Source organism: Echeneis naucrates, chromosome 3 (genome assembly GCF_900963305.1).
Source record: "Echeneis naucrates chromosome 3, fEcheNa1.1, whole genome shotgun sequence".
NCBI lineage: Eukaryota > Metazoa > Chordata > Actinopteri > Carangiformes > Echeneidae > Echeneis > Echeneis naucrates.
In genome coordinates, this window is record NC_042513.1 from 10,658,336 (window position 1) to 10,674,078 (window position 15,743).

The 15,743-nt window shown below is 38.4% G+C and overlaps 1 protein-coding gene across 3 annotated transcripts in view; it reads right to left on the minus strand.

Moving 5' to 3' along the window:
- glceb (glucuronic acid epimerase b) overlaps positions 1-15,743 on the minus strand; it is a 42,863-nt gene that overhangs the window by 19,835 nt on the left and 7,285 nt on the right. Inside the window, exons 2-3 of one of the 3 annotated variants that reach the window (XM_029498121.1) lie at positions 4,000-4,108; positions 2,138-2,247 (exon numbers count right to left, since the gene is read on the minus strand). The gene's annotated coding sequence lies outside the window, so the exon portion shown is untranslated. Of the gene's footprint in view, positions 1-2,122; positions 2,248-3,999; positions 4,109-15,743 lie in introns of all 3 variants that reach the window. The other 2 variants (XM_029498122.1, XM_029498123.1) reach the window with 2 other exon arrangements.

Sequence of the window (15,743 nt, forward strand, 5' to 3'; positions counted from 1 at the left end):
GGATAACTCTAGGGGGAAGAGAGCAATGAAAGCAAAAAATATGCATCTTTATGTGGTAAACCTGTGTCACTGAATTGCTATTTTGATTGGGTTAAATAATAATGAAAACTAATTGCAGTCTTAGTGCACTAATCAGCATTATTGTGACCAAAAACATTACATTTACTGATAACAAAATATAAAAATGGTCTTACCTATAACGTGTTCATGAAATTGCTGATTAATCATATCCGACTAAAGCTATGATCTCTGGCTGATACATCCTACATGATATTGTTGACAGCTCTACACCAAGATAGCACGAGTGGACAAATAGACAAGAAGAATAACTTCACAGTCCTGACAATCTGAGGTCCCCTACTGCTAGCATATCCAATAACAGCTTTTTTTTGTTGTTGTTGCTGCTTGTTCAGATCAAAGGCTAAGGCTTTGATTGTGAGTGCATGCCTTTGAGATGTCATAAACAGTAACGTGTGGAGCTGCAATTGTGGACACCTTGGCACTTGTTTCATCAAATGCAGAAAGTGATCCCGTGGCTTAAAACTGGGAGTATTAATTCCGCCGAACATAGATAAGAACTAATAAAGCATGCAAACACTTGGATATCTTTATATCCCTGATAATAAGGCAGAGAAAATTTATCCAAGCTACCCAATACTATCAGGTGTAGATGTACATGGAAAGTAAACAACGTAAAACATCTACAACATTGGCAAAATAGCTGCAGCACTTGTCATGGGTTTTGTGAATGGAGTTTTTCCTCTATTGCTGTCCTTGAATGTAGAAATGTCAAGCCATCATCACAGCAATGAAAGCTGAGTGCTTGTGTGCCACACTTGGGGAGCCATTGGAGCAAAAACCTGGTGTGTGCGTGAGGTGCTGTTGTGGCCCTAACTAAACTCATGAAATTTTCACTGCTCTCCACACATGTAGTACCTCGGAGTTTTCTGGAAATGATCAATTTATGCTAAAGTATGTTTACTCCTGTGGAGATGGTGTGTGGGTTGTGTGTGCATACATATTTTGTATGCCTGATGTTGTTCTGATCCAGATAGTGGAGAGGCATCAGGATGAATTCAAGGCAACAAACTGACTAGGGGAAAAAATCTCTTAATCCCGCAGTCATGTAATTGTAATTAAATTGCTATGAATCTCTTGCTACCTGTTGCAATACTCAAATGTTGTTCAAATCCAGTAGAGAACCCTCACACCCTTGTGGTCAAATATATATAGCTTCACTCACTTACATTTTATTTGTCTTCATTCTTATTTTAGCCTCGTGAAAGGTTGCTGTCCCAAAACCAAGAAAATTGTGTAATCCAATCATATTATCCAAACTTGAAGCCTCCATATTTGCATGCAATTTAGAGTTATACTAGGTTGGATTAAAAATCACTGGGGTGGGGGTCATCTGTGTAGGCCAAGCCTAGTCCCTACTCCACTTACCACCAGTAAAATGATATATCAAGTTAGTGAAAGGAACTGGTCAAAGTGTCTGCAATTACCACAAATCAAAATTTGTTAGCAATCCTTGTGATTACTAAATTTTAAGATGACAAGGAAGTAAAATTCCTTAGACCTTTCATAGGGTCTGCAAATTACAGACTCATGTCAAAGATATCAAAGTTGACACTAATCGCATGTCTGTTATGGAGCTGCTAACTTTCACATTCAAGATGAGTCTTAACCTTTTCATTGGTACTTACAGATTTTTCATTCCACTGTATGTGCCTGTGTGGCGTGTGTATAGCTCACCTTTGCTCTGGATTACAAAGTGAAAAAAAGAATGTAACCACACAGTTACTGCAGAGAATGTAAAGTGTGATACAGCCTGATCATGTTCAACACATAGGTCTTCTTTTGCAGAGGTGATAACAGCAGGAGACATTTCACTCATGACTACAAGATCTGAATCTAGGTCTATAAATGAAAAGCTATGCATAGAAATCAAAACCCACTGAATTCATGTGAACCACTTGAACGTGGATTGCACTTTTGATGTTTTTAAACGGCAATCCGCAATGGTTGTGAGAAAAAGGGCAGTTTATTTTGGTCCGGTCTGTAAAGGCAAGTTAGGAACCAGATCAACTTTATCACTAAAATGCTATGAATTTGCAGTCACCTGTTTCAGCCTCACCAGTGTGTCTGTAGGCTCTCCTTCTCATGGACTGCAGCTGACACCCCAGAGCTGCAGTCTCTAAGCACTAAGCAGATAGGTGTGCATATTCATCAGGTCTGCCCACTCTCCTGTAACAAATAACACTCGATTTCAGCAATTTTTTTTAATAAAGTTGCAAAAGGGTAAAAAAAAAAAAAAGTAATTAAATGTAGTGACAAGGCTAAACTGATAATTACTTATATTATAAAAAAATGTTTAAAATATGGTCTCAACACCTTCATTAATCTTGTGTATGAAATGCAAAAAGGAAAACATAATTACATTATTGTTTTGCCGCTCAACAATCCCCTCTCCAAAAATAGTCAGTTTATAATAACACAAGTTAAAGAAAGCTGACCGAACCGCAATTCGAAAAATTGCCTCAAATGATTAACCAATTATGAAAATAGATTAAAATTAATTTTCTCTCAACTGACAGATCAACTCAATGTGTCCCAGTTTCATATTTTTATAAAACTGATTTCAAAAGTGATCATCAGTAAACCATAAAGTAGTTTGAGAGAGGAAAGAAAAAAAAAAAGAAAAAAAAAAAAAACCTTGGTGAGACTCCTCTACATTTGTTCCTTCATTACTCAAAGGAACAGCAACCCAACACCCAACAGACCAATGCATAACTTGCCATCATTATTCAGAAATACAACTTGTTTTAGAGACAGATGAGAAGTAAGTAAACTGTTTTGAAGTTAATGTGCCTGTGAGGTTTATCTCTAGTTGGAGGATTAAGCAGGTCATTACCAAAAAGCTTATAACTGTGGTCCACTGAGGGATTAAGCCAACTCTTAATCAAATGGAGGAGGCATAAGAGTAAAATGTATGCATCATTTCAGAGGCAGGTCATGCTAGCTGCGTCCCTCACAACATCTCAGACTCAAACTTGGACCTAAGTAATGTGAAGTTGCATACAGTGAAGCACAGCGAAGTAAAGAAGGACGATGTAAAAGCTGAAAAAGCAAACTAAAGTAGTATTTGCTGCACAAGCTGCACTGTTCTGAAAAAAGAATCTGGATTGTGTAACGTCTGACAGATTGTGGGGAAACAGTATAATATGTCAACAGGGGGCAGCAAACAAGGATTCCGTTTGTTTTAAAACTGTCATCTTTAAAAGGAGGAAAATACCAAGCCCAATAACAAAGCCTATTCATAGAGCACAGAAAATGGAATAAATTTAGTAATTTTCAGGAAAACAAAACATAAATGCACATTGTGTTGTTGGACGACATTAAAGCACCACTGGGGAAATTCCCTTAGAATTAATTACAAAGCATAGCACTATGACTCTGAAGAATAATAGTCTGAAATATCATTAAAAATGTGTGTGATGATAATGGAGCTGTATTGGAGCATGTTGTCAGTGCCTCAAGTCCAACTGCGTATCTTCATGCAGACACAATTACTCCAGTTGTACAAGCTAATGCATCCAGAGCTAGTTCAAAAAGCTCTGCCGTTCCTTATGCAATCAAAGATGATTCATTGATGACAAGAGGAGGAATGCAGGGCTTAGGGGAACTTGTTACAGCTATGGTTATTCATTTCATCATGCAGGCAAGACCAGGACATTTTTCACAGTAGATATGAGTACACAGAAGATTTAATTTGTCCATGTAATGAAGTCAAGAGCAAATCTGCATGCATTGGAGCGCTTGCAGTTTGTTTTTTAATTTAATAAAATTTCATAAATTGGCCAATGTCACAACTATGTCACAGTCAAAGAGTGCATGAACAAACAATCTGCAATAAAAGACATTTGAGGAGTAACCTCCTCTTTGTGGGTTTATTGGAACTCGACAGAGAAGATTTAAAAAAAAAACATTGATACAGACCTTTAATCCATTCACAAAGTCCAAATGCCCAACATTCTCTCAATGTTCACCACCATGCCTTGACACTGCTGAGCCTTCTGGTTCTTTCTGCTTCGAGGTTCTTCAGCACCTGCAAGAGGAAGAGGAAGAGGAAAAAGGAGATTTTCACTATAGCAGCCCAAACTGATGTATGAGGGTACATGCAAGGGCAAGCATCTTACATGAAAGAGCCTGAGTTGATGCCATAAATTACTCCACCCTTCCTCTGATGCTGAAATGTCTTAATACCCACAGAGTTTCACTCAGAGTCATGTGGAGGTTTGGGTTGAGCCTATCTCAGAATGCACTGACTGAAAAACGCTGTACAGGCAGCACGCACAACAGTTAAATCAAGGGAAGTATTCGCATATCTGGCTTGGTTTAAAGCAGCAGTCACAGTTGCTGAGCAGTTGATAATCAGACTGAGGAATGAATACCTCAGTACTATGTGCATCTTGTTTTGAACAAGCTCTACATCCTTCATGTGAAATCTTTTGGCAGGCAAAATGTTTCTGGTGGTGACACATGACTGATTGCTCCTGTATGCTAAGCAGCAGTTCAACACAAACTTTTTCTGAGGGGCAGAATAATACTTTTTTTTTTTTCCACCACTGAGGTTAATTATAACCTTGAATCAATGGCCCATAGATTTTGACACTGATGCACAATAATCGAAGATGAGGAAAGAAATTCATATTTGTAATTGCATCTATAATGAATTTAGAGGCTTTTCTGACAGCAGGGTCATTAATGTGCAACCAATCTATCAGCACAAATATGCAGAGTGACATGAATACTTTTCTCTGCAATTAATCTCACCAGTGTGTTTCTAGCTTCTGTTGAAACAACCTATTAAACTAAAGAAGGTGCTAAATCGCCACATCAAAGAGAACATATTGATCTTGAAATTAATTGTGCTTATTGACAAAGCACTTAAATTAAATATTGTTGAAAATGAATCCATCTTGGCTCCTGTTTGTCATTGCAGGGCTCACTTCTGTTTTACACTGCTGGAATAGCAAATTGTAAGAAAAGCCCAGGAATAAAAGGAATCCAAAACAACATTGGTATGTTAAATGACAATCAATCTAATCAGGGTTACGTTAAATGAGTCCAAGTACATCTAATGTAATGCTTTTTAGTGTCCTCTCTATCAAATGCAGTGAAAGTATAGATCTAAAGATCATAACAGTAAAAGAACAGAGTTCCGATGCGCAGCTAAGCTGAAAGTATCTCATTAGCATACAACAGCTTGTCTAGAACAAATAAATAGCTATCGAAGATGACAGACACCAGCTTTCCAGTCTGCCTGACTTCTAGCAGATTTACTGTACCCCCTACCCACAAAACAAAACAAAAACATTAGAGAAACATTTTATTTATGTCCAAAACATGTAGCCATAGCCTTCATGTATGATCCATACGGTATAAGGTCTCTAATGTTGTTATGATAATGCAAAGGCAGTATGTAGGTGTTAGTGTTACCTGAAATATGGCACATGTTGTACCCAGCTAAAGTAAAAGGTAGATATGTCAGCAGTCTTAATCAATATTCCCTGGCTACTGTGTGGGCAGACTGATGCTTTATTTTATTTTATTTTATTTATTTATTTATTTTGAGGTAATTCGCACTTTTGTGTGTTGAATCAAAGGGTGCATTGGACAGGCAGTTGGGTCCTCTTCACGACATACTGAAAAGGGCATGAGAGTGGATTTGCCATTAGCCTTGTCCATTATGAATCTCTTCATGAAAAAGTATCATTAAGAAGAATATCAACTTCTGGCATAATCTGAAAATGTCTCAAAATGATGGTAGCCTGGTATGATTTTTAACACAGTTTTGTTTCCAGGACAATACATATATTTGGCTCTCTGTGCGTTTTAGAGTTGATGCACCCAATTTTGTCTGAATAAAATTCAGCCATGCCTTTCATTAAATTAAATTGTGGCAGTTTTGTATTATATAACATTAACCTCATTAAGCTTTGGGAGAAATGAGCACTGGCACAACAAAACACAGTCAAAGTCACATAAGCAGTGAGGTGACTGTACATGCTAAGACCAAATTCTGATAACTGCAGTGACTGAACTCTCTGATTTAGTTTGGTGGAGCAATGATGACCAACTGTGCAAAACAATATTGTCACAGGTCTTTAAAACAAAATGAAAATGACAGATTTTACTAATTAGCTCACTTGTGGATTTTTCGTCAGCTTGTTGTATGTGTTTATCAGAGAAATGCAGTACAACCAAAAAATAAATAAATAAATAAATAAAAAATACACCTTTAAAAAATAGCTGAGACTTTTTGTGGTGTTTTGTTATGTACCAGAAATTATGACAATTTTTTTTATATTTCAATGTTTAATTTTAAATGAGCACCCTAGTCATGGTGTTTTATTTGAGATACAACAAAATACAATGCACTGGCTTCCAACTGCAAGATGAAGTGTGACTTTTTTCAGACAAATGTTTACATTTAAGCTTTAAAAGAAGTTGCTTTTCTAAAGCTGAGGTTGCAGCAGGGCAAAGTGTGAGTTACGCAAACAATCTCTAGAGGAGGGTAATCAAGGCTGGTGAAAGCCAAGCCGCACTCTGCTGCACCTCTTCAAGATGGCTTAGCATGTAGCTCTCTAAGCTTAGCACTGCAATGACACCATTCTCAAAGCCTTCACATACTGTCCTATTCAATCGACCTTTCTTAAGCAAGGGGCTGACGCCTTGAATATGAATCAAGAACATCAACTTTATGGACCACTCCTGTGAATACATTTGGAACATTAGCTTGAGGAGATTTCTTTGATATATATATAATGATATTAGGTCATTAATTATTTTATTCATACTGCATTTGCTGCCATCCTGACACAAGCGGACACGGGTGAAAAAAAAAATGGATGGAGACCCATCTGTTGGACATTCGTAATACATATATCTTCTCTGCAGTCAGTCTGGCCAAACATTGAATGATTGCACCACTAATGCCACCATGGTGCCAGCTATTACTGACCATCTGATGCCTAGAGCAATGTCCAAGAATTCTACAAAGTGAAGAGCTTGAGTAGATTGAGATTTCTGCTACCAGAGTTGGAGCAAGCTGCTTAAATGTCACATACAACTTCCTGTCACACATTTCATCAACTTCGACCGTTTTGTGGTCCAAATTCAAATAGAGCTGAAGTTTGTAGGAGTTAGTGATGTGTCTTTGACAGCACACAGCTGTTTGTCAAGTCAGAACCAATATTCATGTGGCCCCCTTTTGTTATGTATCTGTAAAGAAGAGAAACAGGCTAAATTTAGAGGATTCAGAAAAAAAGAGAGGGTGTCTCCTTGATAACTAATTTGCATTATGCATGTTTTACACCAAAGGTTAAACAAAGAAAATGCACTCCAGAAAACTTTTTTAATTCTAGCTAATTCTCATATTGATAATGACTTGTCAAAACCAATAAAAAAATTAGTCTGGGCATGGGGTACTTAATATAGACTCAAACCAGATAATATAATTCCTCTACGTCAATGCTAATTAAATCAAAAGAATATGCATTGGCCAGCAAACGAAACACTGACAATACAACACTTTTCGTTCAAAAAACCCAAACCCCAATAATTGCTTTATGCACCTTTCAATGAGATTCTTCTAGCAGAATTAAATTCATGCACACGCCCAAGCCAGTTGACAATCCTAAGAATATTCTTCCCAAGCACTGGCCCCATGCCAACCTCTCCCAACACTCAAAACATTGGGCTAATTTTCACACTAGATTTAGGGAACAAAGAGGGTTTCAGTGGGCCTGCGTCACATGACCAGAGACGTGTTGTGGCTGTCACAAGCATTCAGGTGTATAGACAGTAAATTCTGATGCTATTTGGTGGTACTTTGCATACCATTTAGGGGCTCTGTAGCTCCCTTTTGTGCATGTGAAAAAAAAAACAGATCTGTTGAAGCTACCGACACCCAGATTGTGCACAGCTGTTCACCCACTGTTTGCTCTCTTCTTTCCAATGCAGAAAATATTCTTTTGTGAATGCCCTAAAAACGATATACTTCCACACTCCACCTCTGGCATTAGGAATTAGTCAAGCTTTTTTTTTTTTTTTTTTTTTTTTTTCAAGAAACATATACTTCAATCTACTTTTTCCAAGCAGTTATTAGATCAGTGCTAGACTGACACAGTTAACGGCAGAGGCATTAAAAACAAACAGGGTCTAGGGAGGCAGATGGAGTCAGTGCACAAATGCAGTGCAAAACAGAGACACTTGAAATCTGAAGTGTGTCTGAGAACCATTCCTGCTCTGCACTCCAACTCTAAAGTGAAGAATACAGGATGAGAGAATAAGGCTTGGAGTGGGAGGCAGTAAAGGCAAGCTTGTGAAAGGAAGCCAAGATAAAAGTAAATAAGAGATTGGAAGTTTTTGGAAGCTGTGTAAATACCCCTGGTGCCTGTCAAGCCTCTGTGGTGCTCTCTGCAGTGAACTCCCCTTTCATGCTTGTGAGCAAACGCTGCTGATGGAAAGACTATACTATCAGACTCTAGTAATAAGCCACAGACTGCGTAAATAAATGCACACACACACACACCAGCACCAAAGCTGTGTACATAGGAATTATTCAGCTTTTCACAAAGTATGCAAAAAAAGGAAATAGTAAACTTAAAGCCACCAAAGCAGCATCAACCACTGTAGCAAAGCACCATATGCTGAAAACCCAAAGGTGAAGGTCAGCACATTGTGTTCAGATTTATCTCATTTCTCTATAATGAGCCAAGTCTGCACCTAGGGATCACTTACAATACAAAACAGAGGGAAAACAGCCAAAGAACAGAAACTGGAACCAGTGAATGTGACACATCTTCTCTCATGAAATATTAATCAATCACCAAAATGGTTGCCAATTCATTTTCTGTTGATCATTTCATCAACCAATCATTTCAGCTCTAAAATGAGGCAGATCCATATAAACTCACTGTAATACATTTTAACCTTCACACAGTGATAACAAACTAATATTTAATGGCAGAAATAATAATAAGAGAACCACACCCAGAATGAAGGAAACAGGGCGTCTTTGACAGGAAAGGGGATGGGCCAACCGAGCACAGAAAGACGAATGACTCGAGAGCGTGTCTTATCGGCATGTGTATCTGATGAACAGCTCTGAACTTGCAGGGAGCTCTGAAAAAGATGAGGGCTGTGTCCCAGCTGCCTTTCACATGAAGACAAGACTTGCATCTTCAGAACCTTGTTAGTTCTCTGAAAAGGCCACCGACTAGTTTGGAATATTAAACAGATCATGCTATCGGAAATCAAAAGGATTTTGGAAGAGGGTGGGAGGCTTCAAAAAGGCTTTGATGGTATATATCGCCCGATCTCCAGCAGATATGATGGAATGAGAAAATAAAGGCAAGGGGAACAAAGGGCTCCTGAGAGAGGGCTTCTACTCCTCTCTGGATTCTGCATATGCATATATAAATATTCCTCAATCTGAGAGTCTTGCTCATAAAATAACAAAACTCCTGGCAGAGAAAACAGAGTGCAAGAGAGGCAGAAATAGAAAAAACAAAAAACAAAGACACAAAAGTAGGACACTAAAATGTTTCAGGTCATTGATCATAACAGACACATTCAAGTAAACCAAACTCAGTTGTCTCACTTCCAGTAATAGCCAAATGCAGACTACATCTACTGCATTAATAAGTTACGTGTGTCATGTTCTATGCATAAGGTGTTATGCTTCTTTATTCTGTGTAAAAATGTACTGAGATTTTGGAAGACTCGAGATTCATTCTCGAATTCCTCCCTTTGCTCTGCTGGGTGGGGAACTGTAATGAGGGTATGACAATGGAAAGGTACTGTTGTGTTTTGAGGTGGAGGAGGGTATGAAGTAATGAGAATTTCTTTGTGAAAAAGGAAGTGTTTATTAAATTTTTCCTTGGAAAATCTAGGGTCAGGTTCCAAATGTACGTTTCGACTTGCCAGAGGTCTTTGTACAAGTAATTACAAAAACAAGGTCCCACTGAAAAGCTTTTCAAGTTGTGAAAGTGGCTCTGAGACAAACATGTTGATTTAATAATGGCACTTTTGTTGCAGTGAAAAAATTAAGAACCACTTTGCAAAGAGATTAGAGTTAGCCTGATAGTGAGTTTTGCTGTTTGTCCTTTCATCTGCAGGAAAAAATACAAAACACTAATTTCCTCATGGACATTTTAATCAAATATTTGATTAAAATATGTCAAAACTTAAATACTCAGGAATACCGGAATTTCTGGATCTTTGTCAGAGATAACAGGGGTCAATGAAGAATTGTGTGCCCTCAGAATGTTGTTTGGGATTTTGCCTTTAATACATGCCTGAAAGTAAAAAAAGTGGTTGGCCTTTGTCACCCTTCTGGCTAGAAGACTGATTTTGGTCAACTGAAAGTCAACCGCCCCGCCATCTCAGACACACTGGGTGAGAGATGTCCTTAATTTTCTTGTTTTAGAAAAAAATCTGACTCTCTCTTAGTGGCTCAGATAATACATTTTGGAAAACCTGGGGTCCATTCTTTGCGTTCATGCAGAAGATCAACTTCCTCTTTGTCCGGCACTGAGGCATTATGGATGGTCTGATGGAGCATGACCATTTGTTGACTTTTACAGAGGGCGTGTTGCGCTATACAACATATAGCCTACAGCAGAGGTCTCCAGCTCCGGTCCTGGAGGGCCACTGTCCTGCATGTTTTAGAGGTTTCCTGCTCCAACACACCTGATTCAAATGATCAGCTCATAATCAAGCTCTGCTCAAGTCTGATCAGGAGTCACTCATTTGGCAAAGGAAAGATGTTGTTATAGTGATGTTTCAACGGCTATATACGAATTGGTGAAGTGAAAAATTTGCTTCTGTTGACAACCAGTAAATAAATAAAAAAAAAAATATCTCAAACTTTCCATCAAAGCATCAAGTCTCACTGAGCTTAAGAATTAGCCAGAAATGTCAGGAGTGTGCAGGCCATCCAGCAACAAGGCTGAACACGTCTAGCAATCAAGAGATGTGCTTGTTCAGAGGGAAAGGTAAAAGCCTTGAGGTGATGTAAAAATGGCTCTTTCAAGAAGACCATGTCTTTGCTACATTCTGCAAAGTAACCAAAAAGATGCCTTTCCAAGCAAATTATTGCGCCGCCTGAGCCCTGTCAATCTCGAGATTTCTCTCTTCCCTGTAATTGTTCTTTGATAAATATCTCCATCCTCTCTCTGTAGCTCTTCGGCCACTTCCTTCCTTCTACTTTATCCGCATGTAATAAGTGTGTAGCCAAAGATAAATATGTTAAGGGTATTAAGGCTATTACATGAGCATTTGCTTGTAGGTTTGGAGATTCAGGAATATCATGCTCTTGGTCTCACTGATAAAACATGTCATGGAAGCTCAAATTCAGTTAGTTACACAAACATTGATGAAGATAAATCAAACATTTAATGTAACAGCATTTATAACTGCTACTTCACAATCTAAAGACAAAAATCTGGACCAATGCTAAACAGAAACAATGAGTCAAAAGGTTCAATAAACAAAACCCTAAAAAAAAGCAGTATTTGTCATCCCTACCATGCTTTTCTTTTAACTGACCAATTAAAGGGTCTCTTTTATAAGGAGATGAATAGAGTGGGTTGAAGATATGACATTGAGATAGCCATAGTCCATCAATTTTGTCATTGGTGTCTGAGCTGAGCTGAATGGCAAATGTGCTGCTCAGACATTGGTGCAGTTATGTAGTAGGTAATGGGCAGTGAAGAAGCAGAGCAGACACGCCTGTACCTAGATGGTACAGCAAAGCCGATTTATTCAGCTGCAAAATGGAGATAAAAAGGTAAATTCAGTTCTGTTTCTGAGGCAGCAGCAGAAGCTTGCTGCCTTCAGCAGGATACATAATTATATGGCATATTTAAAAATAAATAAATAAATAAATAAGTAAATCTGTAAATCCTGCAAAACATTATAAATACACGTAAAATAGCTAATACGGTCTCCAGACATGACAAGCACGAGTGGTCAGGGTGTTTATGAGAAATTTTACACACTAAACTCTTGTTCTATTTAAAGGATCAGGCAAAAGATTACTAATAAATAAAGTTTAGTGATTTTTAACAAACATTTAACGGAACTAAACTTCAAATTTGAGAAAATCTTTTCACAAGTTTAAAAGCTTACAATTAGAATTGCACATTAATAATTCATTGTATATTTAATTTTTGTTGAGGTCATCAAAAGGCTACATGTCTGTAGACCTGATGAGGAAAACCCATCCATGAGGAAAGATCAAACTCCATTCATAAAGGCCAGAAGATTTAAATCATCTTGGTATGACGCAACAGTGTACACCAGTGAGCTATTGTACTGTCTGTCATGTTAAAAATGTTGCTCTAATTATGAGGTAATATTTGAGCAACATTGTCTGAAATTGACCTGTCAACAACTTAAATCCTCCTTGGCCTGCCAGTTTAAGCGGAAGTTCATTAGCAGAAATCATAAACATTGTCCAAACAATTGGAGACCTTTAAAAACGTCACAACAACTTCGTTAACATGCACATAATCAGTTTAACACTGGAAAAGTCAAATATTGAGCTGAGCATTATTACAATCAAAGCCTAACAGGCCTTTTCCCCATGAGATGTTTTGGTCTCAGAAGAAAAATGTAAATAAGTAAATCTGACAGTTCCTGGGCTCTGTAATACATGTCCTCACTGATGCACTATAATGGCAGACACCAAATCCATTGTTAAAGTTATTAGTAACACTTGCACTTTTCCTACTGTGACAAGTGAAGATTATTACTGTAAAAAACGTCTGGAAGAGGCAACTTCTTGCTCACATTCAAATGACTCCATATTGTTCATATGAAAAGAGCACACTTTTTTTGCGGTGATTACAAATGGCACTGGGCACTGTATATTATCAAAGATCATGCAAAATTCTGTTAGTCACCCTGGCGACTAGATCAATATCTGTCTTTTTGTAACTCTTAGTTTAAGTGTGTAAAAATAGACCTTTCTTGCTGTGCACACTTATCATACCAGCACAGGCAGTGTTGAATTTCATATCTTTAATGATGGCTCTGTTACATTTAATTACAGTAACCTACAGTGCTTTGGGAAAGTATCCCAACCCCCGACAATCTACGCTCACTGCATCACAATGACAAAGCAAAAAAACTTTCGCTTGGCTGAATGTGGGTTTTTTTTCTCTCCCATTCTTGTCTACAGATTCTCTCAAGGTCTGTCAGGTTGGATGGGAACGCTCAGTGGTCAGCCATTTTTAAGACTCACTAAAGATGTTGGATTGGGTTCAAGTCAGCGCTCTGGCTGATCCAGTCAAGGACATTCACAGGGTTCTCCCTAAGCCACTCCTGTGATCTGGCTTGGCTGCATGCTCTGGGTCCTTGTTCTGTGGGGAGTTGAACCGTTTGCTCAGTCTAAGGTCCAGACAACTCTGAAACAAGTTTTATTTAAAAGGCATCTCTGTTGTTTGCTCCATTTTACTAACCTTAAATCCTGACCAGTGTCTTTGTCCCTGCCATTGTTTGGATAAATCTGCAAGAAGGCCTAAAATTGTGCTTTCCCTTTGTTGGGGGATGGGGTGTGATAGGAAAAACAAAGTGACGTGATTGTGCATTAGACAGCAGTGAAAACATGGGGGAAAAAAGGGGGATGGGCCTAAGTACTTTGTGAAGGTATTGTACATTAATAATAAATGGTTGAGAAACTGGGTACCTTCAGTATAAATCAACTGAAAATGGAGGCTCTGTTGACCCCAGGTAGTTTATCTTAAGTATTTAGATATGACCAAGTGTCTAGACATAATAGTTCAACGGATCCACAAAGAAAAACTCAAAGTGCTGATGGAGCAGGTGCACTGACTGTAGCAAAACTCTAATGGGACATCTTCTGAGCTTAGTTTGTCCAGCCAGTCAGTCTAATAAAGCCTTAACAGGTCTCCAAAGCCAAGGTTGCGCCTCCTACCTCAAAAGAAGGAAAACTTCATTTGGAAGTTGAATGTCAAGTGTGAATGTCACAGAGACATTGTCCAAGCAGGGTTGAGGAAGGCTAATTTTGCTCATAGAAGTTGAATCTCCCAACATTTGTAACATTGGAGTTTGTCAAGTTGTAAAGATCGCTACTAACAATGAACAAAGACATACTTTAGCCAAGAGCAAGAGCAAATGGCATTCAAGAGAGTGAATGCAAAATTACAGTCCAGGGACATTTTCCTACACAAGCTTCATGTGCTGAGCAGTTCAGTTGGCAAGCTGAATTAAAAAACAAAACAAAACAAAACAAAACCTCATTCATAAATACCATATTACTTTTGGACTGAATTTAGTTCTCAGAGCTGCCATTTTCCAGCTTTTGACTCAGATTAACCCTTCTAAGCCGAGTCTGTCACCGGCACCCACTGCACTTCCAATTACCGTAAATTTGCAAATGTTTGCTCTGTTGGAGAAATTCCAGCAGTTTCTGAAAACTGAGAAGTTGCATTTCATTGCTAATATAGGGTCATTATGGTTATTCTACTCGAATCCGCCCGATAGCGAACGTTTTAGTGTTCTGGAAAAATGGGAAAAAGCACTTACTGACAGGACGCTTTCTGGCCCGTTAATAGTTAAATTAAGCAAAAAGTCCAGACGGACAGTAGGCATCTTCAGTTTAGAAGGGTTAAACTAAAATGATATTAATAATTCAAAGTACAGTGAAGACACTTTCACTGTGCTGCATTGAGATCATGGTTGACTGCTCTAACGTTTTACTTCTGATTTTAGAGTTTGTGTAGCACAGTCCAAAATAGTGTGTTACTTTGCTAAAAAAATTTGTTTAATATGACATAAATGATTAAGAAGCCATATTTAGATGTTTGGCATTATTGCTTTAAAAATTGGTCAAAATATTATTAACTACCAGAATTTATTTGCATTTCATTTGATAAAGTTCAATTATGTATAATTTTAAAGGATTCTGAACATAAAACTACAAAGAAAAAAAATCAAAAGCCAATAAACACACACCCCTTTGGCACAAACACTGACAGCCAAAGACAGGATAGACAAACATGTTGGTTCAGCCTGTGCCAAGTTTTTTTAACCTCTGTTATAACGTGTTATAACCTCTGTATAATGGACAACAACTGTCTGACAAGTGACTGATGACAAGTATGTAGTGCGTCAGAAAATACTGGAGAGGGGTTCTGCCTTCAGTAAGCTGAGGGGCAACATGGTGGCCTATCTATTTACTGCCTTGGAATAGACGCTTGGAAGTCAGAATGCTACAAGAGTCAGCTCTAGCTGAGGCGGCCAGGACTACATTGTTGGCTCACACATGTGGGTAAAAGACACATGTTGTCCTGATGTGATCATAAACCAGCCAGCCAGAGTAGGTTGCTCCCTGGACAGTGTTATAATTCGCTGGAAAGCCTGTTGTTCTGATTGGTTGATGCTTAGCATTGTGGGGTGATGGGGGAAGGGTCACGGGGCTCGGGTTAAGAGCAGGGTATCCCACAGAGGGTCTGGACTCATCCACCCCCTCAACCCACTGCCAGAAATGAATAAATAATGTAGGCTAGACAAACAAGAAAATGGCCAGGTGAATGAACCTTTGAGTCGTCAGAAATTTAAGCAGGTTTTGCTATCAAGCAAGTACAGCATGCTAATTGTAGTTGTAGCCCCTTTTGCCCATTTTATAGTGACACGATGAGGATCTG